Here is a 25,434-nt window from a genome sequence, read left to right as displayed (position 1 = left end):
ATTGAATAATAATCACATGTAATGATTCTACCCTCTGTTTTGAATTACACCCCTGTCTTTGGGAAGTGTTGCTGGCCATCGGTATGGGAAAAAAATCCAGCAGTTAGAAAACACAGGATTCTGGCCCCAAAGTCCAATTATAATGTAAATGTTTGGGAGTAGACTGAATGAAAAGCCTTTGTTCTTGTGTCTAAAACAAGCTCTGATGTATTTGCCATAAATATCACTTGGTATATGACATAAATTAAAAATATGAATGTTTATAAGACTGAATTTAATGTTTTATTGAAATTGATAAGGCATCCATCAGGAACCTGGTCTTATTTTAGTTTTTGATTAAATTATTTAAAATGAAAGTGTTTTTATATAATCCAGTGATCATTCCTCAAGCATATATAAATATTGTAATTAAATATTATAATATTTTATGTTCTTGTTTTGTAAAATATCCTAGCCCCTAAGTCTAATAGTTTGCCTTTGTACTAACAGTTGCCAAAATAATACTGAGAAAAAAAGTGTATGTTCCAAAGATATTTCAAAAGACTGACTAAGAAATGATGAATAAGTGAATGAATAAATACAACAGCTATCTACAAACTGTGAAAAAAAACTGAGTTTTCTCATTTTCAGAGCCATAATCTACTTTAATATAATTTTAACTCTGGTAAAGAAGCAGTGATAACATGCATGCCATTCTCTACAATATTCTGTTCTTTAGGGCAGGGCACAATTGATCTTTCTTCACGCTGGTATATTTAAGGACGTTATGGCACATTCTAAGCTTTAGAATTAATAAAGGAAGACACAAGTTGTGAACAATAAAGAGGAAATTATGAAGATTTTTACCAACTTCAAGTTTTCATACTTGGCTCTGATAGCCCCATGAAGGCTGTATGGTGGCTTCCTCTCCAATGTCCTTTGGATATTGCCTTTCGTAGGACCACAGACACAGTCTGTGCTCTTCTCAGTTCACATGACTTTCATTCCTCATCAGCTCTGCCAACCTCCCATCTATTTAGCATTCCTATAACATTGTCAAGATTTTTTCAAGACTATTTCTTTTATGCTTTCTGTTGCTACCGATGCTTCATTTTACAACTTGATCTCTCATTTAAGTCTTACTATTTATTTTCCATTTCCTAAGTCTTGATTAGGCTATTTAATAAATTTACCTTGGTCAAGCACACAAAACTCAAAGATAGTACTACAATTGGATCACAAGATTCACCTTCAAAATATGTTTAAGAAACAGACACACGTCTACACACACACACACACACACACACAGAAAAATAACCTTATAAATATCATGTTTTTATCACCCACATTAAGCAATAGTTTTATCTTATAAGATTCATTATTTTAAAGTGATACACAGCTACATAAGCTAAATTTCTATTGACCCAAACTCTCCTGTTCTCATTTCCTCCAACCCATCTAGAGGCAACAGCTATTAACAATTTCAACCTTTTTCTGTTTCCAAATATTTTTATTTAGTGTTATTGTGGTATGAGCACTTAACATGACATCTACCCTCTTAAAAAATTTTTAAGTATCAAATACAGTAATGTGAACTATAGGCACACCATTGCATACATATTTCTATGATGTAATCTAGAGACAGCTCTTTCACTGCTATGCCTATTGAATAGCAACAGCCATTCTCCTTCCCCCACTCCCTGGCAACTGCCATCCTACTCTCCACTTCTATGTATTTGATTGTTTGATATGCCTCATGTAAAAGGTTTCAGGCAGTATTTGTATTTCCACGACTAGCTATTTCACCTACTATTATGTCCTAAGGTTTATGCATAATTTTTAAGTAGAATGTATTTACTCTTGTGTAAATACATTCACATTATTGAAATACTCTTACTTTTGGATACATTGGTATATACAATATACACATATGCGCATTATATAATGTATATACATATAAATATGAATATAATGTATGCATGAATATGTACATATAATGTATGCACATGTAACATATAATTGTTAGTTATATGGTTCTAAAATGTATTTAATTGGATTTTAAAATTTATATCTGTGGATTTAAAATGTTTACATCATTTTGTGCTTGGTATATATATTTCTCAGTCATCCTATTTTCAGATTTAATTATCTTCATTGTTGTATATTTAGTTAAAGCATTTAGAGTAGAGGGGAATTTTTAGTTGCTTCTAAATCTTCTCTGTATTGAGTAATAATAAAGTTTGCATATTTTTATTCCTCACTTGATAATCCTAAACTTTTTAATTTTTGCCAGTGTTATGAATGTGGAAGTGTTTTACATCATTTTATATTCATATTTTTCAAATAATTATTAATGTTAAATATATTCATTGGCCTATAGGTTGCTCCTTTTGTGAAATGTCCATGAGCATTGTTTACCCATATGTCTATAAAGTTTTAACTTATTTTTTAATTTAACAGAAGAATACTTGTATCTATTTTCCCTTCTCTATGGCTAATTCTTTTGCTGTATTTGTGATTATTTTTCATTCAGTCATTTACAATTGTAAAGCAAAAATTTATCCATCTTTGTGATTTTAACTGTGTTTAAGGATCCTTTCAGTGCTAAATCTCTCTCTCTCTCTCTCTCTCTCTCTCTCTCATACACACACACACACACAGACACACACACACTGAGAGTCAAACTTCATTATCACGTGCATGGTTTAGATATGGGAGGATAATGAGTATCAGTGACTATGGTTTAGTTTTGACATTTTAAGGAGGGATGCATGGTAGAGTGAGCCTTCTAAGAGGGACAACAAATGAGAACATACTGTTGTGCATGATTGTTGAGGTGTTGTTTAAACGTAATTATTCCACATTAGGGAAATATTCTTAGGTTGGGCTATAATTCTGAGGAGATTATTTTGCTTATTTTTTTAAAAGACACCCCTTTAGGAAGAGAATGTTTTAACAAGATAATCATTAAAAATAGATATAAATTTGTATAAAGGCAGGAAGGAAGGGAGAACACTACAACTTATTTTTTTTCTTTGATGTAGACATACTTTTGCAATGAAAACAAGGTCTGTTGGAAGCTGAGCTAAACATGAGCATAGGAAAGATTTACTTTGTACACTGGTTCTTGAGCCTGGACTAATGGTGGCACATGCAAGGACATTACTGAGGGACAGAAGTGAATAAAAAGAGAGCTGAAAGTTGAGTCAGAACCAGGCCTGTAAGAAATCCCACCCTGGGCTGGGGCTTAGTTCTGGGAAGAGACCCAATCTGCCAGCAAGTTGCACCTTCCTTTGACTTGTGCTTTCTTTTGTCATTTTTGAATTTAAGTATGATCTTGATGAATGCTAATGCTTAGACTTTGTCTTCTCTGTGATATGAAAGATGGGTTTAATATCTATGGTCTGCATGAAAGAACAAAATGGGGAGAAATGCACTTTCACAAACAATATGGCAAGACACTAAGAATTTGAACACATTTTCTATGGTCCCCCAAATCACAGACTATGATTAGACAGCTACCAATGCATGGACATAAGGATGGAGCAGAGTGCTTTAAACTGCAATCAGATACCAATGATTTCCTGGAAGTGGTCTGGGCTAATGTAAGCTGTGGTGTTACTACTTATTAGGTGGTATGTGATCAAGTTAGTCAGGTAAATCATAATAGTATTTAAATTGCAAATATTAGAGCCTCTATGTTACATGGATAGAAAAACAATTTGCAACTTTCTAAAGTAATGATTACATACATATATGTTTGTTTTGCTTTTGTATTATATTGAGCAGGATCAAAATCCACATACATATATGTGTAAATGCATATATCAGCAAGAACATATTAAGAAGAAAATAGAGCATAACTTGTTTAAACTAAAGACAGAATAGGCAGAAGATTGACTATGATCTTTATTATAAAATATGCAAGAAGACAGTAATACATTAATAAACTAAAACAAAACATTTCAAATATCTTTTGAATATTGAACACAGGTAATCACTCTTAATTCTTTCCATTTGTTCTCACTATAAAAAGATACTTTACTGATAAACGTATTTTTCCCAACACTCTTTTCATTGCCTTATGTACATCTTTGTTCCTCAGACTGTAGATGATGGGATTCAGCATAGGAATCCACAATGCTGTAAAATATCGACACTATCATGTCATGGTTCAAAGCATAGTTGGAGGTTGGTCTCACATACATGAAGAGAACTGTTCCATGAGAAACTGACACTCCTGTTAGGTGAGAGCCACACGTAGAGAAGACTTTTCTCCGCCCCTCTGCAGAATGCATCCTCAGAATGGCCAATAGAATTAAGCCATAGGAAATCAGGACAATCAGGATAGTGACAATCTCAATGGCGCCCGCAAAGTAGAAGAGTAGAAGCTGATTTGTGTGCGTGTCAGAACAGGCAATAGCAAGGAGAGGAGGGATGTCACAAAAGACATGTCTGATTTCATTGGAGGCACAGAAGGGTAGCCTAAATGTGGCCACTGTGTGCACACAAGCATGCAAAATGCCACTGACATAGGAAGCAATGATGAGTGGCACATAGACTCTGGGTGACATGCTGACTGTATACAGGAGAGGGTTATAGATTGCCACATAGCGATCATATGCCATTGCAGCCAAGAGGAGAAGCATTCTGTGGTCCCAAAAGTAACTGCAAGAAACATCTGTGTTGCACATCCAAGGAGCGAAATGACTTTATTCTTGACAGAAAATCTACTAACATATTTGGAGTAATTACTGAAGAATAGCAGGCATCCACTGATGATAACACACTCAGAAAATAGTACATGGGTTGTGGAGCCCAGAATCCCCAATGACCAATACAATCAGCCCTAAATTTCCCATCAGAGTGAATAGGTAAATTGCTAGAAACAGGAAGAATAAGATAATTTGCAGATCAGGATTGTCTGTGAAGCCCTTCAGCACAAATGTAGTAAACTTCAGTGACATTCTTCATGTTGAAACCTCGCTCATGAATCAAACATAAAGAAATTCATACAATTATACTTCATTTACTACAAAGAAAATAAGCATAATTGTGAATCAATATTGTGATGCAAGGGAATATGAGATATGTCTTCATAATTATTTTTTGGCAACATACAATTTCCTGTTTCAGGTAATACAGTGACAAGACAATGGGTCAAGTGTTCACGTCACTCACTGCAAAGTTAAATGGAAAAGAGGGGTGTCCAGTTACTATATGAATCCATGTCATTTCCAAAACCATCAGGTTAACTCATTAGTTTGCAACTATCAGATCTTTTCTTATTAAATCACATTGAACACCAAGTGACTGGTTAAAAAATCACTTTTTTTGATGTTGACACATATGATGTATCATATCAGTGTGCAAAACATTGAAATAGAACATCAGCATTCTCAACCTTTCAGTAATACTGTAAAGTGATTTGCTATCAACTAGTCTCCTTGGAAAGAGAACATTAACATTTACTTCAATATTGAAGTAGATATTGAAGTATTATCAAGAGTCACAAGGAAAGGATCAGCCTGAATACAATTCTTGACATCAATTTAAAGATACGCCTGTTGAGGATAAATGACATAGGATTTAGATCTGAAAGTGTGTGTTCCCAGGTTCATGGTTAAATTTTAGGTGTCTGACTAGGCTTTCTCTTCAAAATTTACTTCTCTTTAAAGCAGTAATACATTTGAGTGTCCAAGCAGACATAACTGCATATAGCCAGACAGACTATTAAATATGTAAAGCAATAAATAAAGCAATTTCCTTTAAATGAGTCAATTTTTGGTTATAAACTTAAGATGCCAAAATAATTGAACTTTTGTCATCAGAAGTATTTATTTTCAAAACAGTAGCAAATGTTAGGTCCTAAAACTAATTTTTTAACTAATCATCTAAAAATATATGAGCAGAGCTTTGAGCCAGACATTTCTTTGTCTACATTTAATATATTTATTTTGTGATTAACAATATTCACTAAAACATTATTCTTTCAGGATTAAATCCAGTGAATTGTGTTTTGATTGTGATTTTTCACCTCTACTCACACACAGCTCACCACCATTCCATTTGCTACATTACTGTGGACTTAGTTTTACTTGGGTAAGTACAACAGTGAAGACTACAATGTGAAAACCTTGGCTAAATTTTACTAGATGCCAAAATACAATTTATACTAAGTGTAGCTAAGTCAATATTAAAACATATTGAAAGCATGTAGAATTATAAGTAATTTATAGAGAATTAGTAATGTAGCTTAAGCTTTTGAAAGTAATGCAAAACCACTTCAAAAATACAGTTTTGTATTTTATTTTTTATTGTTCACTTTATTACAGTTTCCCCATTTCTTCCTTCTGACACCTCCACCCAGCCCTTCCCCTCTTTCTCTCAGGCCATTGCAACACTGCTGTCTGTGTGTATGGGCTGTGCATATGTGTTCTCTGGATAATCTCTTCACTTTCTTTCATCCCCTCACCCATCCTCTCTGACAGCTGTCAGTATGTCTTTTAACCCAGCGATCCTACTTCTGGAAATATAACCTAAGAATACCAAAATGCCAGTTCAATAGAATATATGCACCCAGCTATGCTCATATTGATATTACTTACAATAGCCAAGATCTGGAAACAGCCCAAGTACCCATCGGCAGATGAGTGAATAAAAAAGCTGTGGTGCTTTACAAAATGGAATACTATGCAGCCATAAAAATAATTCCTACCTTTTAGACAGCTTCGGAGATTATCAGGCTAAATAACAAACAGATAGACCTGGAGGTATTATTCTGAATAAAATAAGCCACTCAGTGAAAGACAAATACCATATGATCTCACTTATATGTGAAATCAAATGAACAAAATAAACTAACAATGTAGAAACAGAGGTATAGATACATGGAACAATCTAAAAATAAAGTTTTAAAAGAAGGAAAAATATGCCAGATGTCTTTGTTTCAACACTGAAACAATAAGTGGGCAAGGAAGGAGAAAGATAATAACAGCCATGCACTGAGCACATGCAGCAGAAATGGAGCTTTTTGCACATGGGGTTATTTCACCTTTCTAGCAAACTCTCACAGCTAAGTAGTACCAGAGCCAGCAATCAACCCTGCATCTCCCTCAGAGTACATGCACATTTCCCAGTGTTACACTGTCTCCTGTAGTATCATGGCCTCATCTGTAGCTGTCCTCTCCTATTGTCACCCCCAATGAAATAAAATATGATTCCTGATATATATTTAGATGAATTTTAAACATTAAGACTAGGGAAACATTATGAAATAGCATTATCTTAAAATGAATTCTACATCAAAATTTTAGGAAAATAAAGGATGGTAGATTGTTTCTTCATTAGGTCAAATACAAGCCTCCAGGTAGATGAATAGGTCTAATGTTTCTTTGTTGTGCTTGCTTTATCTGATCTGTCTTTTTCCATCATAAAACTGAAAACATAAACTCAATTTGTTAAACTCTTACTTAACTCTACAAACAATTCAATAGTTGCAGTAGGCAGCAACTAAAGTATTTAGTACTGGAGATTTTCTAACATTTGACCTTCACATTTTTAGGCCACACTTCCTAAACTATTTTTCAAGTGACATAAATTTTCTCTTCTTACCTGTGTATCAGCAAATGTGGGTTTAGATACACTATGAACACAGTAATTTAGATCATTTATATTCCCTTACTCAACTGTTAATGAAAACCACGAGAATTTCCCCAAGGGGAACATGCTCCAATTATCTTCTGGTTCAAGAGAGCAACATGATGACTTACTTGGTAATTAAAAAGAAAATGGTATGGAATAATTTACTGCATGTTAATATTTATTAAATAATCGAGTCCTTTGGCCTCTGAGTACAATCGTGCTATAGATTTGCATTTTCCTGATGATTAGTGACATTAAGTTTTTTTTCTTTCTTGTATCTATACATATTGTATTTCTTTTTGTTTTCTTTCTTATTAAATTTATCAGGGGTAACATTGGTTAGTAAGACTATGTTGGTTTCAAGTGTACATTTCTATGAAACATGACCTGAATATTGCATCATGTGCTCACTGTCCAAAGTCAAATCATCTTCTGTCACTGATGCAGACACCGGCCCGCAGTGTTCATGTCATTATGGAGAAAATGAGACATTCACACAGACTATGGGGAGGAAAAGGGACAGCATGGCTTTTCTCTCAAGGGCAGCAAAACCCTTGGGACTTGCTGTGGCTGGCCTTTATTGGGTTTCTTGGCACATTACATGATGGTCTTCATACACTATGCACAGGTTCGCTTTAGGGGTTACATTTTACAGAAAACCAAGGAGCCAATGCCACTAATCACATCACAGAAGAGGGATACTTGCCAATGAAAAGGCAAAAGGGGTTGAACTGGTTACACTCATCCTTGGAAGGTTTAGCATGGATTTTAGGAAGTTACTTTGCAGTAAATGTCCTCAATTCAGGGTGAGGGAGGTTTTTAGCAAGAGCAAGACTCAAAGTGGCCTAGGCACATTGCAGGCCTGATTCTCCATGGAGAACCTGTCTGTGGGCATGGATCCTGTACATCTCCGAGTGGGAGCTGGGCCCATGCCTCACCGAATGGTCTCCTACATCTCACCATAGATTGGGCCCCCCTTTATCTCTTTATTTCTCCCTTAATGCCCATCACTCTGGTAACTACAGTATTGTTTTCTGCATCTGTAAGTTTCAGTTTTATATCCCACATTTGAGTAAAATCACATGGTTCTTAGCTTTTTCTGACCAATTTGTTTCACTAGCCTGATACATTCAAGGTCCATCCATACTGTCACAAATGGCAGTATTCATTTTTTCCTATGGCTGAGTAGTATTCCATTGTATATATGTACCACATCTTCTTTATCCACTCATCTCTCAAGGACACTTGGTTTGTCTCCAGCTCATGGCCACCGTTAATAGTGCTGCAATGAACATAGGGGTACATATATTTTGCTAATAATGTTTGCAAATACTGGAGGTAGATACCCAGAAAAAAAGGTTGCTGAGTCACATGGTAACTCTCTTCTTACTTTGTGGAGGAACCTCCATAATGTTCTCTGTAGTGACTAGCAGTTTCCATCCCACCAGCAGTGAATGGGGTTTCTTTTTTCTCCACAACCTCTCCAACACTTGTTAATCTTTGTCTTAGTTATGATAGTAGCCATTCTAACAGGTGTGAGGTGGTACCTCATTGTAGTTTTGATTTGCACTTCCGTAATAACTAGTGAAGTTGAACATCTTTTCGTATTTCTGTTGGCCGTATGTATGTCTTTTTTGGGCTAAGTGTGTGTTCAAGTCCTCTGCCCATGTTTTAAATGGGTTGTTTGTTATGTGTTGAGTTGTATGAGTTCTTTATATATTTGGGATATTAAATCCATTTTGGAAATATTGTTTGCAAATATCTTCTCCATGTAGCTTGCTGCCTTTTTATTTTTTATTTTTTGGAGTGTCTTTTGTTGTGCAGAAAGTTTTTAGTTTGATAGACTTCCATTTATATATACTTGCCTTTATTTCCCTTGCCTTTGGGGTCAAATTCATAAAATATTCTCTAAGCCCAGGGTCCATAAGTTTAGTACCTATGATTTTTTCGTGTAATTTATTGTGTCAGATCTTGTATTTTATTCATCCTTGCTCTGTGGTCATCTTCATGTCTTTTTTTTTTTTTTTTTTGAAAAATGTCTATTCAAATGGTTTCCAAATATTTTTTCCATCTGTAGTTTGCCTTTTCACTCCATTTTTTACCTTTTTTTGTGCAGATTTTTTAGTGGCATTTATTCTCACTTAACTAACTTTGCTTTTGTTGACTGTGTTTATTGTGTCCTGGTATCACATGTATGAAATCATTGTCATGTCCAAAGTCTAGCTTTTTCCTTAGTTTTCTTTTGGGAGTTTACTTAAAAATTTTTTGTTTGTTTGTTCTTTGAATCACTTTTTCCAGAATGGCCCTCTAGTTATTTATTTTTATTTTTAACATTTTTTATTGTTGTTTCAAGTACAGTTTTCTGCCCTTTTCCCTCCACCCCTCCCCACCACCGCAACCTTCCCACCTCCTTACCCTGTTTCCACCCCTCCTTATTACTGCCATGTTTCCTTTATAATTGTTCCTGCAAACCCTTCACCCTTTTCCCCTATAATCAATCCATCCCTGCTCCCCTCGGTCACTGTTAGCCTGTTCTCAATTTCAGTGTCTGGTATTATTTTTGCTCGCTTGTTCATTTTGCTGATTAGGTTTCTGTTAAGGTGAGATCATTTTGCTGATTAGGTTTCTGTTAAAGGCATTTGTCTCTCACCATCTGGCTTATTTCACTTAGCATAATGCTCTCCAGTTCTGTCCATGCTTTTGCAAAGTGTAGGAACTCCTTCTTTCTTTCTGCTGCTTAGTATTCCATCTGGTCAATGTATCATAGTTTTTTGATCCATTCATTTACTGATGGACACTTAGGTTTATCCCAAAACTTGGCTATTGTAAATGTGCTGCTATGAACATTGGGGTGCGTAGGCTCTTTTGGATTGCTGTTTCAGCATTCTTAGGGTATGACCCAGCAGTGCAATTGCTGGGTCAAAGGACAGTTCTCTTTTTCATTTTCTGACGAAATTCCATACTGTTTCCACAGTGGTTGCACCAGTCTGCAATCCCATCAACAGTGCACTGGGGTTCCCTTTTCTCCTCAACCTCTCCAACATTTGTTGTACATTGCTTTGTTTACGATGGCCATTGTGACTGGCATCTCATTGTGGTTTTAATATGAATCTCTGATAGCTAGTGATACTGAAGATCTTTTCATATGTCTTTGGACCCTCTGCATATTTTCCTTGGAGAACTATCTGTTCAAGTCCTTTGCCCACTTTTTAATTGGGTTACTTGTCTTCTTAGAGTGGAGTCGTCTAAGTTCTTTACATATTTTGGAGATCAAAACCCTTGTCTGAGGTATCTTTGGCAAATATGTTTTCCATACAATTGGTTTTCTTTCCATTTTAATGCTGTTCCTTTAGCTATGCAGAAGCTTTTATTTTGGTGAGATCCCATTTGGTTATTCTTTTCTTTATGTCCCTTACTGTAGTGGACATATCAGTGAAAAGATTGCTGTATGGAATACCTGAGATTTTCCCGACTGTGTTCTCCTCTAGGACTTTCATGGTGTGGTGACTTGTATTTAAGTCTTTTATCCATCTTGAATTTATTTGTGTGTAAGTTCGTGATTGAGTTTCATTTTGTTATATGTGGCTGTCCAGATCACACCATTTTTAAGAGATTATTTTTACTTCATTGTATGCTTCTGCCCCTTTGTCAAATATTAGTTGACCATAGAAACATGGGTTTATTTCTGGGCTCTCTATTCTGTTCCATTGGTATATGTCTGTTCTTATGCAAGTGTCAGAATGTTTTGATTACAGTGGCCTTGTAACGTAGGTTAGTATTAGGTATTGTGATCCCTTCTACTTTGTTTTCATTCTCAAAATTGCTGAAGCTATGGAGGGTCATTTCTGGCTGCATATAAAGTTTTGAAATGTTTGTTCTATACCTGTGAAATATGTCACTGGTATTTTAATAGGGATTGTGTTGAATCTATAAATTGCTTGACACCAAAACTATAGCTCACATACAGCTTACCAAAGAATCATTGGTATCTGACTCTAGATCAAAGCACTCTGCTCCTTCCTTAGGTTTATGCATTAGCAGCAATTCTAAGTACAGTCTGTGGTTTGGCGACCACAGGTAATGTTTGTGAATTCCTGGTGTCATTGCCATGCTTTCTGTGATCGTGCATTTCACAGTCTTTTATTTTCATCAAAAGCACAAACAGAATCCATTCTTCATTTCTCCCAATATACACAGAGTAGGCATGAACATTTATAAAGATCATACTTGAACTCAAATATGACAAAAGACAAGCACAATCTGGAGGGTAAGGCACACCCAGTTTGCAGATGAAACTCTCCCCACATCTGAGCCCCTGCTCGTCTTGACACTTTTCCCTAGAGGCCTGGTCCTGACCCAGCTCTGGTTCTGTTTTACTCTGACCCCTCCCACCCTGAGATGCTTGTGCAGATGCTCCCACTCCTCAGTTCTTGTGCCCAGGGGCCAAGATACAGAAGAGTATGCCTGCTGTGCTGATGTTCGGCACTGCTTCTTACAGACCTCACTTTCATTGCAAGTGCATTTGTCCTTCAAGAACAAATGCACTTGCATTTGTAAGTGGCAGTGGTCCTTCCTTCTTCCCTTTTGTTTTCCTTTATTCTTTCCTCTTGTTTTTCTGATTACTATAGTTACCAATGTTACTATTGTTATTAATTTATTTTTATTTTGTGAAAACCCTCTTAATTTCAGCAAAAAGAATCTCCCTAGATCATGGAACACTAACAATATTCTCTAAAGCAGAATTATTAAATTTAAATAACACCTTGCAGGACAAACACAAAGCATCTCTTTTCACAATATATTCCCCCCAAATTTTCCTACATTTCTTTTCTCCTGTTGGAAATCTGTCCCATGGCTATTCACGCATTGCCCTCCTTTAAGTGTTTTTCTTCGTGCAGTTCCCTCCTTCTGTTGATACATTATAATTTTTCTCACAATTTTTCCTTCTTTTTCTTTAATTTTCAATTATAATTTATAATTGATTATTCTGTTGTAGTTTCAGATGTACAGTAAAATGGTTAGACAATCACGTACTTCACAGAATAGTCCCCTCACCTTCATTTATCCACCTGACTCTGTAAATGTTTTTCTCAATATCATTGACTGTTTGTGGTCTGTCTGGAAAAAGTCCAGCCACTGTAACTATAACAAGAATGGTTTATGACATTGATGTATCCTGGCAGCCAAGGAGAGTGGACTGGAAGGTGCATGTGTGAATAATGATGACTTCACTGCACTTGTCAGTGAGTGTTGTAGACATGAATAAGCATGTGTTCTGTGTGGTCATCTCATTCAAAATGATTGAGTAGAGCAATGAATCTGCATCAAATTTTGTGTTAAGCTTGAATATTCCTCTGCAAAACCTATTCAGATGACTCAGAAGGCTTTTGGGAAGGATGCAATGACTGCTGCACAAATGAAAGTGAGACACAAAAGATTCAAAGATGGCTGAGAACCTGTTGAAAGTGACCTATGTTCTGGAAGGCCTGCAACAAGCACACCACCTGAAATGCTGAATGTGTACAGGCTGCAATCAACAAAGATTGGCGACTGACAGTGAAAGAACTAGGAGTTGACTTGGGGATTCCAAAAACTACTGCATCTGAGATTTTGACACAAGATCTTAGCATGAAATATGCTTTGGCAAAACTTGTTGCAAGGCTTCTGCTACCAAAACAAAAGGAACATCGTGCTGCCGTTGTTGATGACTTGATTCAAACCACTACCAATGAGCCAGATGTCCTCAAGAAAAGCACAACCAGAAATGAACTATGGGTCTATTGTTATGATCCAGACACAAAAGACCAGTCATCCCAATGGAAGTCTCTTGGTTCTCCATGGTCCAAGAAGGAGCAGAAAAGCTGCAGCAATATCAAGACCATGTTCACTTTGTTTTTTGATTTTGAAAGCATTCTCCATCATGTGTATACCTCTCCAGGCCAAACAATGAATAAATAGTAGTGCATCAAAATTCTTCATTGGTTGAGAGATGCAATATGATCAAAAGGGCTGCTATTTTGGGCAACTGGTGATTGGCAGCTTCATCAAAACATGATGCATGTTCATGCATAAAATCACATGCAGACTTTTTTTGCATAACATCAAATCACCCAAGTGACTCAGCCCTACCACCCATATTTGGCACCTTACAACTTCTGGCTTTCCCAAAACTAAAATCTCCTTTGAAAGTGAAGGGTTTCAGACCCTTGGTTAGACTCTGGAAACTATGAGGGGACAGCTGATGGCTATTGGGAGCACTGGGGGAGGTTCCAAGGTGCTTACTTTGAAGAGCATTCAGATGTCATTGTCTTATCTACAATGTTTCTTGTATCTTCTTCAATAAATGCCTCTATTTTTCATATTACATGGATGGATACTTTCTGGACAGACCTCATAGTTCCTGTGCTGTAATCTACATTTCTGTTGCTATCCTGTAACTACCAATTTATACTGGTTAATCCCTTAACTTTTTTCTCTCATTCCCCCAACCTCTCTCTCCTCTGACAACTGTCAGTCTGTTCTCTGTGTCTACGAATCTGTTTCTACTTTGTTTATTACCTTATTTTGTTCATTAGATTCCAGATAAAAGAGAAATCATATGGTACTTGTCCTTCTCTAATTGGCTTATTTCACTTGACATAATACCCTCGATGCCCATCCACCTATTGCAAAAGTTAAGATTTCTTTCTCTTTTATGGCTGAGTAGTATTCCATTGTGTACACTACCACAACCTTTCTATCCACTCACTTACTGATAAGTACTTTAGCTGCTTCCAAAACTTGGCTGTTTAAATAACTCTGCAATGAACATAGAAGTACATATTTTTTCAAATTAGCGTTTTAGTTTTCTTCAGATATATTTCCAGAAGTGAAATCCCTGGGTCTTAAGGCAGTTCCATTTTTATATTTTAAAAATATTTTTAAATTTTTAAATTTTTAAATTTATTTTTCATTGAATTTATTGGATTGCCATTGTTTAAGAAAATTAAATATGCTTCAGGATTCAGCTCTACACTACATCATCTGTAAATTGGATTGTGAGTTCATCACTCCAAGTTATGTTTCCTTTCATCACCACTTATCCTTGCTTTATCTTGCAGTTCTAATTTTAAGTTTTTGTAAGCTAGACTTTAAAAAGATTTTATTTATTTACTTTTTAGGAGAGGGGAAGGGAGTGAGAGAGGCAGTGCAAGAAACATTGAAGCAAAAGAGAAACAGATCAGTTGGCTGCTTCTTTTTAATGCCCCAGCCAGGGATGGAACCTATAACCCAGGCATGTGACGGGACAGGGAACCTAACTGGAGACTGTTCAGTCTGTGGGATGATGCCCAACTAGATGAGACACAGTGGTCAGGGCTCCATCTTTACATTTTTGATTAGCTACATACTGCTTTGAACAGAGGCTACACCAACCTGCATTCCCACCTACAGTGCCCAAGAGTTTCCATTTCTCCACATCTTAGCAAACAATTGGTTGTTGATCTACTGATGATAACCATTCTGGCAAGAAAAACAAACATGTTCATCATATTTTTTAATATTGAGGCATAGAACATGCTTTCAATTTTTTAATTCAGTTTTAACTGTGAAAAGATACTTCATTGAAACACCTATTTTTCCCAAACACTCTTTTCATTGCCTCTTTCACATCTTTGTTCCTCAGACTGTAGATGAGGGGATTCAGCATGGGAATCACAACAGTATAAAATATTGACACTATCATGTCATGGTCCAAAGCATAGTTGGAACTTGGTCTCACATAATGAAGAGGATGGTTCCATGATAAATTGACACTCCTGTTAGGTGAGAGCCACATGTAGAGAACACTTTTTTCCGTCCCTCAGCAGAATGCATCCTCAGAATGGCCAAGAGAATTAAACCATAGGAATCAGGACAATCAGCAGAGTGACCATCTCAGTGCCCACCAAGTAGAAGAGCAGAAGCTGGTTTATGTGAGTGTCAGAACAGGCAATAGCAAGGAGAGGAGGGACATCACAAAACACATGTCTGACTTCATTGGAGGCGCAGAAGGGTAGGCTAAAGGTGGCCACTGTGTGTATAGAGCCATTCAAAATGCCTGCGATGTAGGAAGCAATGATGAGTGGCACATAGACTCTGGGTGACATGCTGACTGTATACAGGAGAGGGTTGTAGATTGCCACTAAGCGATCGTACGCCATTGCAGCCAAGAGGAAGCATTCTGTGGTCCCAAATGCAGCAAAGAGAAACATTTGTGCTACACACCCAAAATAAGAAATGGCTTTGTTTTCATTCAGGAAATTGACCAACATTTTGGGTGTAACCACTGAAGAATAACAGGCATCCAAAATGGACAACACACTCAGAAAATAGTACATAGGGTTGTGCACCGAGAGTCCATATTGACCAATATGACCATTCCCAAATTGCCTATCAAGTGAAAAGATAGATAGCTAGAAAGAGTAAAAACAGAAGGACTTGCACCTCAAAATGCCTGTGAATCCCGTCAATATAAACATAGTGATTTCAGTCACATTTTTAGTGTGAATCTTGTGTAAATCAAAATTTGAGTCAACTGTGACATTTTGTTTTTATTTCTAGATTTTAAAGCAGTTGTTAAAAATAACATGTACTGTATTTTATCCCCTTGATTTTTTCTTAAAGGGCTTACGAAATCCTTGGTGGTGAGGGAATACCAGTGATGAAGAAGTTGTGGCCATTGAATGCATTACCCTGTTAAATGCAAGAAATTTTGGTTAAATGATTGGCTAAATTTGTCATGTTTTTAAAAATCTCAACTTATGTGTTTTAATTTCCAATTTATTTTCTGTCAAATTTACTTCCACCTAGTTTCATATCCCATCATTTTAACATTCAAAGATGAACAAATACAGAAGATTTAGTCCACAATTGTCATAGAAAGGATACATCTGAATAGGAACTCTAGATTTCCTACATTGTGTTTGAGATGCCTTTCCTTAACATTTACAACTGTTAAAAGGAGAGCAACTGCACTTATATGGCAAGATTGTTTGTAAAATGGAATTGTATTGTATTTGCATAGTAAAATGTAAAATTATTTTAGATTATTTACAGATGAGTAGAAAATGAGTAACATTAGACATACATGTTAACTTGTCATGTTGGGCCAGCCTTTTCCCACCAAGCCATGTATATCCTCTTTTGATTGGAATCCATTCCACTAGTCCTTCCTAACACTGGGGGAGGCACCTTGTACACAAGTCATAATAGAACGTTGGTTTGTTTGGTTTGGTTGTTCAGTTTTCTTTGTTGGTACACCTATCACCAAGTTGTGCATTTAGGCCCACACGTTTATTACATTGTCAAATTTTCCAATTTAAGTTAACGCCAGTGAAAGGTGTCTTTCTATTTATATACTCATTGGTCTTGTAAAATGCTTGGGTGCACTTTTAAGACTTATGTATGTCACAAATAAATCATGATGGTTTCAATATATTACAGTTTCTTAAGGAGTCACTAAAATTATTATAAAGGAAAAACTACCCAATAACAGCTTATAACATTTATAAAAGCTAGTGTTATAAAAGCAAAATTACAACAAGAGCCACAAGGTAGTGTTTCATTTCTAGCATGCTTCCCTTCGCCTCTAGACTGTTTCTCATTCAGCAAAATGTGAAAAAGAAGACAGTACATAGAAAAAGGGAGGCGTACCTGTACCTGGGCTGAATTCTTCACAGTTTAAACACAATGGAAGGCAGCATCTTCCACATCTAGGAGCAAGATTTCGGGAGTGTGGCTCTTGTTTCCCTTCAGCGTGTCACAGACAGAAGGAGTAAAAACCGCAGTGTGTGGGCCCAGGGACATACCAGTGACTCACATTTGTAACACAAACAAACATTTTTGTCAATGTTCACACATCAAGAAAAAAATGAGAAAGTATGCATATTTTTATTTTCCAGAAAGGTCTTCCCAGATCCATGTGGAATACTTTACATCAAAGAATAAATAGCTTTTTAAATGTGGGGATACAAATCGCTCCCCCACACACAAAATGCTCATTTAATCCTTAGAATCTAAAGTAAAAAAATACAACTAAACTAAATTTCAACTTCTATGTAAATACAGACAACTATACTCTTGAGAACACAAACACACAAATGTCTTATGGTAATTTTCAGTTTACTTTCAATAGTTACATTACTAAAATAAGATAAAATCAATTAATAATATAATTATGTAGTGTATTATTTGAGCATTACAACAAATTTATTTCTGTTTAACAAAATTTCTTGTTCCCTCCCTCTCTCTCACCCATGTTTGCCCAGACAGATTCAGGGACAAAACAGGCATCAGGCAGATCAGAAGAAGCACAGTGAAAACAACAGAAAGTGTGCAAGCAACTTTAGAAAATGTACCAATATGTAGTGTATGAAAGGTATCTGTTACAAAACACATTGAGTGTTACACAGGAGAAATTTCAGCAACAGCACAGCTCTAACCTTTACTTAATGATGTGTCTGAATGATGCAATAGTGTAAGATTAAGAATATTATATTTGTACTCTAAAACCTTGTATTAAAAATTTCACATTAGCATCTAGTGACAGCATAACCTTGAAAAAGTTACTTTATTTCCCCAAACTGGAGAATAACTAAGATTCATCAAATTTTCAGGCATATTGTTCAACAACACTGACATGGTGTGATTCCAGAGTGCTTATTTATGAGATGCTTACAATGCATATTGAAGTGTGTTTATTTTATGTGAAGGATACATCCATGGATACATGGATTCCAAATTTGTTTAACTGAAACTTGTGAACAGGGAGTTATGAAATTAGTTTTTGTTCAAAGCCTTGAGCAGTGACTGATCACCAGACCAGAAGCTAAGTATTCTTCTTTAGTTATACATATGCTTTTCATTACGGTACTTAAGATATATTTAAATACCTTCCTCATGAGATCATATCCAGTGAGCCCCAATATTCTGTGGTATCAAGACCCTTAAAAAGATAGAACTTTAAAATACATTTCTGTTGTTGTATTTTGACTCTAAGCAGCACAGTAAAAGAACAACATGTTTGCATACATTCTTCTGATAATTGTGAGCATAATATTTCTCATAACTCTTGATTTCTCTGAGTTCATCTGTAGTGCAAGGTAGTGGTTTATGAATGAAAGTATATTTTAATCTAAATTATGTTCCATTAGAGCAATTAGCTTCCTCACTGTAGGGAACGGGAGGGATGATAGACAAGATGTGTGAGGTTCATCTACTTCATTGAGGATACTCTTCAAACAGGCATTTTGGTCAAGTGATGTTTAAGGACATTAGAATTGTGTTTACATCTAACTAATTTCACTTGAAGAGATAGACATTAGAGAGACATAGGTGAGATTTCAAAGTTTAACAAAAACACGATCATTCTGGAAAACTAAAGTCGAATGAGCTCCTCACCCCTCACCCAGTCAGCAAGCAAACGTCACCATCCAGCCCTGAGAATGGTGGTACAAACACTAAGCCTGAGACAAAGCCAAGCTATCATAGCGGCTACAACATGTCATGAAGTGGCTGCTGGGTGGTAGAATTTTCGTGCACATTACCTTATGTTTTGTACACAGCAACCTGCAAACTGATTCAAAACCCTTTTATAGATGAGAAAACTGGGAACCAGCTTGACGTATAACTTGATTATGCTCACAGCTACTAGCACAGCCAGGATTCAAGTCCAGGGGTTTCTGTCTTCCAACTAAGCTCTTTTCAGGTGACCATAAACAGTCTCATTATGAAATGCTGCAAATTTGGAAATGTTATCCTCCAGAAACAAGGCAAAATAATATCCTCTTGTATCTGAGTTATTTACAAAACCACAAGGTCAAGTAAACCGTTATGTATTTATTAAAAAGAAACAAATTAAAGTGGCTTCTAGATCAATTAGCAACCTAGCAAAATGAGTTTTACATTCATTTATGTCCTTTCATGAGAAAAATATGACTTCACAATGTTATATCAATGGTTAGTTGATAGGTAATTTTTTCTTCATTTAATAATTTTCCTAAACTTAAAAAATAGTCCCTTATTTCTATTGCCTTAATTCTGTTATCTTCCATCAAGAAAATTAAATCTGATTTCTAATTTACAAATTGATTGACATAATATGTTCTACTTTTCTTAGTCTCCCTGATATTTCCCTAAATTTGGTCCTTCAATTTTAAATTCAGCTCTAAGTTAATTAGAAATTTCCACCTCAGACTTTCATATTAAATCATATAATTTAGTCTGAGATTCAGGATTGTAATACCTGACATTTTTAGACGATGGAAAACCCCTCCTCTTACCTGTGGACATGAACTGCTCACTCAGTGAGGATGTGCTATGATCACGAAGCATTTGGATTCTTCTTACGCCAGGGTCTCAAGCTCTTCTTGAAGTCCACAGAGACACTCCACAGAGAAAAGACACTAATTCTCCTCTGGGACAGAAAATGTATCAAGATCACTGTTGTGTTACTTAGTAAATGAGAGGATAATTGTGGAACAATAAGCAATATGATCAAAATGATTACATAATTGCACTTTGCACTGCAGTATAGTGTGACATTTCACTGGAAAAAAATTTTGAGGAAGACTGGAAAAGAAATTGAATACCACAGAACAAAGATCTGTAGCTCTGATACACAACAGCTCTGTGCCATGGGTTGATGACTTAAATTCTCTGAAATTCAGTTTCCTCTGGGAATATAAGCTCTTTACTTGTGTCAGAATCCTCTACCCAAGTACATAATGAAATAATCTGAAAGCCTAAGCTATAAATGAATTCACAGTGATTTAATAAAAATTATCGTGCTTTTTATATTAATGGACTACAGTCTAAGTGGTATGAGACATACAGTTACGATGATTGGCATTTAGTAGAGGAGATAAGATATGAATACCTGAACCAGGATTATTGACAGCAGAGACGGGACAGTGTACAGGTAATGGTAGCATTCTGTTTAATAGAACATTAGAATACAGAGATCAGGCAAAGACAAAGATCAAAATTTGAGTTGCATGAGGACTTGTCTTAAGGACTCAATACACCAATCTACAGCCTAGCACTAGGCTATACCTCTTTTAAAATTAAATTTATTGGGGTGACATTGGTTAATGAAATTAGGTAAGTTGCCTGTATACAATTCTTTTTTTCCATTGTTTATATTTTTATTGACAAAGTTTATAAGAATTAAATATTTAAAATCAAAAGCAAATCCTTAGGTCTCATTTAGTTTATTCCACTCATTTGTACCTTTTTTAATGTTTCAACAACTTTATCAGGAAACAAGTCAAAACTGTGAAAATACCTATTAACAGTTAACAGATTTTTACTATTTCTGTTCTCTGATGCAAAGATAATTTTATTTTAAACACTCAACTGTTTATCAAAGACCTAATCCTCTCATAAGCAGCATTTTATTTTAAAATTCAAAGATTACTTAATAAACCGAGTAAGACCATTTAAAAAACAAATTAGTTTCATTCAGGGGTGGTCCGCATGTGTTGATCACCTAGAATCCTGATTAGCCAAAAAACCCAGCAGCTCTAATTGCACAAATACATTAAATTTCTTTAATGTTAAAAGCAAGCCTATTATCATTTTTGAGAAATACTTTTCAGAGAAACGCACTACTGCCTACACATTATCTTCTGGCATTAACATTGAGTACTTACTGTCATAATTAAAAGGTCCAGGGTTCCTGTGAATACCGGCATTTCATATGGGCAAAAGCAGTTAATAAAAATCAGTCATATATTATGAGCCTAATGTGTACTTAATCCCACCCTTTTCCAAATTTCTCAGGTTCTGATTTTGGGCTGTCCTTAATATACGTCCACAGACACTGTTGCAGAGTCGACACTAAAACTACAAACGGATGACACTTTCCCGGCAAAGCAGACAATTATCTGTTCCTTCGGTGTTTTCTCTTCTGATTTCTGACTTTTACTGCTCCGTGATACCATCTGGCTGAACACTGACATTTCACAATTTATAACTGTAAAGATACCTACCCATGTATGTTTAAAAATTGATCTGCACACAAAGAAATTTTTTTAAAAATTATATACAACAAATTTGTTTTTCAAAATATAAAAATAATATCTGTTGCTTTTGTCATGCTGACAAATTGACACATATGTACATGCAGGAAGAAGTTCCAGTTTAGTCATCTGGACAACTGAAGTTGTATACTGATACAACTGATGAATACACTGCCGCTGAAGTTTTACACTGACAGATGTGTTATTCAAAATATTTCATATACTAAATACTGCACTGGTGTCTGCATATATAAATGTCAGTTATAATAGTTTCTGTTCTACTTGAATTAAAAGCATGTCCCAAACAAGCTAATATTAACTGCAGTGAAAACTACAACAGTTCAAGAATCTATGAATCTTATATGAAGAAACCCCAAATGTACAAAATACAACTATAAAAGCAAGGAACAATAACTACCATGCAAAATTTTAAACTAAAAACTGCACAGAAATGCAATTTAAAATGGCAAACTCAAATTTACGTAAGACTCAAGACAAAAAAAATCAGAAAGTTCTATCAATACAATGCTTGCAAGGATTATAAAAGGAAATACATTCTCTTTGCTGGTATAATGGTATAAATCAGATCTTTCAGTCCATGGAACAAGTCATCTGTCTCGGTCCTCTATCTCAAGAAATTAGCTTTTTACAGTTGTTTTTATGAAACCTTTTCTTTCAGTTAAATCATAAGCAGGGTAATTTTCATATACCTTTGTGCAAATCTGCTTCATTGTAACTTCCTCCTAGTTAGCACCGGACAATAATTTCTTTACTGTTTCCTTTAACTCTTCATCCGTAGGAGGTTTCTTCAACTTTTTAATTAAAGGCTCATTATCTGAACTATCTTCAGATTCACTTCTTTTTTGGAACTGCTTTGATTTTTCTTGGTGGTGCTGCTATCTGCCTTTTTCACATTAGCATTCTTTACAGACTTTTTACCCGCAGAAGTGGCTTTCTGTTTAGGTTTTTCTCTTTTAGATGCCTTTTTTGGTGGCTCCTCTTGACTTTCTTTATCTTCATCCTCTGAAGACTCTTCCTTGTTTTTCTTTTCATCTTCATCACTGCTAGACTCATCTGACAGAATTTCAGGACATTTGGTTCGCTTCGCTTTCCTTGACATTCCAGAACTGCTCCGTTTCTTTTTGCTGCCTTTGTTAGAAGCTTTTTTAGATTTTGGCAATGGTTTGCCAGAAGGCTTTGGAGGCATTAAGAAAGTCAGGATCCTCTTCACCAGTTCACTATTTACACCTGATCTCTCCAAATCAAGAACTTCACAGCTGTTTTTTAGCATGGCATTTCTACATTTTTTCAACATTTCTTCCTCTGTTTATATTCACTACTTCCTTTTTCAAATGGAAAGCCACTGAACTGACCCACATTCTTCTTTAATGAGGACACTGTGCCTGTCATGTTGTAAAGCAGTTATGTAGATTTCTAAGTTCATCTGTTTTCTTCTTACTCAGGAAGAAATGTATCCTTTCAGTTTCACAAAGTTTCTGCCCCTTTCCTTGTGCAATTGCAAATGGCTCTCTTTGTCAAGAAGAGACTTGCACTGTCAACCTCTCAACTTTTTTCTTTTCCCTCTTGCCTTCCACAAGGAGACTCTTTTCCATTTCTTCGACCCCGTCCTCCTCCTCGTCCTCACTTTCCTCTCTGGGGCCTGAAATTTCGGATACATTCTCGAATGCAGGATGGTCAGTTGTTTCCTCCTCCTCCACAGCAAGGCCCGAGGAGGACATACTGTCCACCACGAGTCCTGGCCGCAGCAAAACGGGCGCGCCAGGTACAAACAAGCTCCGGAATGCTGCGGTGGGCAACGAGGAGGAGGCGCGCGGGACGCTGGAGTGACGTTCGCTCTTGGCTCCCCAGAATCGCATGTATACACTTCTATGATACCTCATCTGCATATTGAATTGTGTGCTCACCACCCAACATCAAATATTCTTCTGTGACCATATATTTGACCCCTTTTCCCTTTAACACCCCAGCCCCCTTTAAGCTGGTAACTGCCATACTGTTGCTGCATCTGTGAGTTTTTGTTTTCCTTGTTGTTTATTTATTGTTTTCAGTGTTATATTCTACATGAGTGAAATCATATGGTTCTTGACCTTTTCTGTTTGACTTACTTTGCTCAGTATGGTATCCTCAAGATCCTTCCATATTGACACAAATGGCAGGGTCATGTCCTTCCTCCTGTCTGAGCAGTGTCCCGTTGTACCGATGTACCACACCTTCTTATCCTACCACCTGTCAAAGGACACTTTGGTTAAGTGATTATTTGGCCACTGTGCACAATGCTGCAATGAACACAGGGGACGCATATATGTTGCAAATAAGTATTTTCAAATATTCATGTAGATATAGCCAGAAGAGGGGTTGCTGAGTCATAGGAAAGCTTTATTCTTAAATTCTGAGTAACCTTCACACTGCATTCCATAACTGCTGTACCACTTTACATTTCCACAGCAGGGAATGAAAGCTTTTCTTTTTCACCACAACCTCTCCAACACTTGTTATTACTAATCTTGTTGATGATAGCCATTCTGACAGGTGCCAGGTGGGGGCTCATTGCAGCTGTGATTTGCATTTCCCTAATAGCTAGTGAAGTTGAGCCCCTTTCCATGTATCTGTTGCCCTTTAATGTGTGTCCCTTTGACTTTGGGGTCATATTCATGGAATATTCTGGAAGACCAATGTCTATAACTTTAGTACCTGTGAATTCTCCTATGAAAGTTATTATTTCAAGTCTTATATTTAGGCCTTTAGTCCATTTTGAGTTTTTTTGTGTATGTAGGCAAATGGCAATCTATTTTCATTCTTTTGTGTGTGGCTTTTTAATTGACTCAGCAGCATTTATTGGGAAGGCTTTCCTTTCTTCATTGTATGTATGTTTTTGGCTTCTTTGTCAAAAATTATTAGCCTACACACATTTGGGATGACTTCTGAGCTCTCCATTCTGTTCCATTGTTCTGTGGGTCAGTTTTTCTGACGATACTGTGTTATTTTTAAAAAAAAAGTTTATTACTTTTTATTGTTTATGCGGTTATAGTAGTTCCCACTTTCTCTCCCTATCCCTTCTCCACCCAACCCCACCCTCTCCTCTCCCTGAGTCAATGCCCATGTTGTTGTCCTTGCCCATGTGTTGTGCATACATGCTCTTTGGTTAACACTTCACCATATTTCATTCACCTTCCTTGCCAGCAGCTGTCAGTGTGTTTCATGTGTTGAAGCTTTGTTACTATTGTGTTCATTACATTCCACATACAAGTGAGCCCATGTGGTGTTTGTCTTTCACTGACTGGCTTCATTCACTTAGCTTGCTGTTTTGACTATTGCCACTTTGTAGTATATTTGAAGTCAGGAAGTGTGTTACCTGTGACTTTGTTCCTTTATCTAAGGGTTTCCCTGCCTATTTGGGGTACTTTTTGTTTCATACAAGTCTTATGATTTCTTTTTCATTCTATGTCTTTAAAAAGTGTCATTGAGATTTTGATGGGAATTGCATTAAATCTGTATATTACTTTGGGGAATATGGATATTTTAACTTTGTTAATTCAATACCTTTCCACTTGTTTGTGTCTTTTTCCATGTCTCTTAATAGTGCTTTGTAATTTTTAGTATATATACTCCTCATATCCTTTGTTAAGTTTATTTCCAAAGTTTGTTTTCTTTTCTTTGCAATTGCAAATGAATCTGCTGTTTCCATTTCTTTTTCTGAAATGTCATTGTTGGTATATAGGAATGCAATGAATTGCCACAGTGATTTTGTATC

The 25,434-nt window shown here is 36.1% G+C and overlaps 1 protein-coding gene and 3 pseudogenes across 1 annotated transcript in view; all 4 read right to left on the bottom strand.

Annotated features, from left to right (window-relative positions):
- LOC114500564 (olfactory receptor 1094-like) overlaps positions 1-25,434 on the bottom strand; it is an 86,637-nt gene that overhangs the window by 21,235 nt on the left and 39,968 nt on the right. The window lies entirely within an intron of this gene.
- On the bottom strand, positions 3,926-5,447 carry LOC114499074 (annotated as a pseudogene).
- On the bottom strand, positions 15,203-19,974 carry LOC114499073 (annotated as a pseudogene).
- LOC114499658 lies at positions 22,295-23,496 on the bottom strand (annotated as a pseudogene).

The sequence above is a fragment of the Phyllostomus discolor genome, chromosome 6 (assembly GCF_004126475.2).
Source record: "Phyllostomus discolor isolate MPI-MPIP mPhyDis1 chromosome 6, mPhyDis1.pri.v3, whole genome shotgun sequence".
Taxonomy (NCBI): domain Eukaryota; kingdom Metazoa; phylum Chordata; class Mammalia; order Chiroptera; family Phyllostomidae; genus Phyllostomus; species Phyllostomus discolor.
Note: the sequence above shows the minus strand (reverse complement) of the source record. Positions and strands in the feature narration are given on the sequence as shown.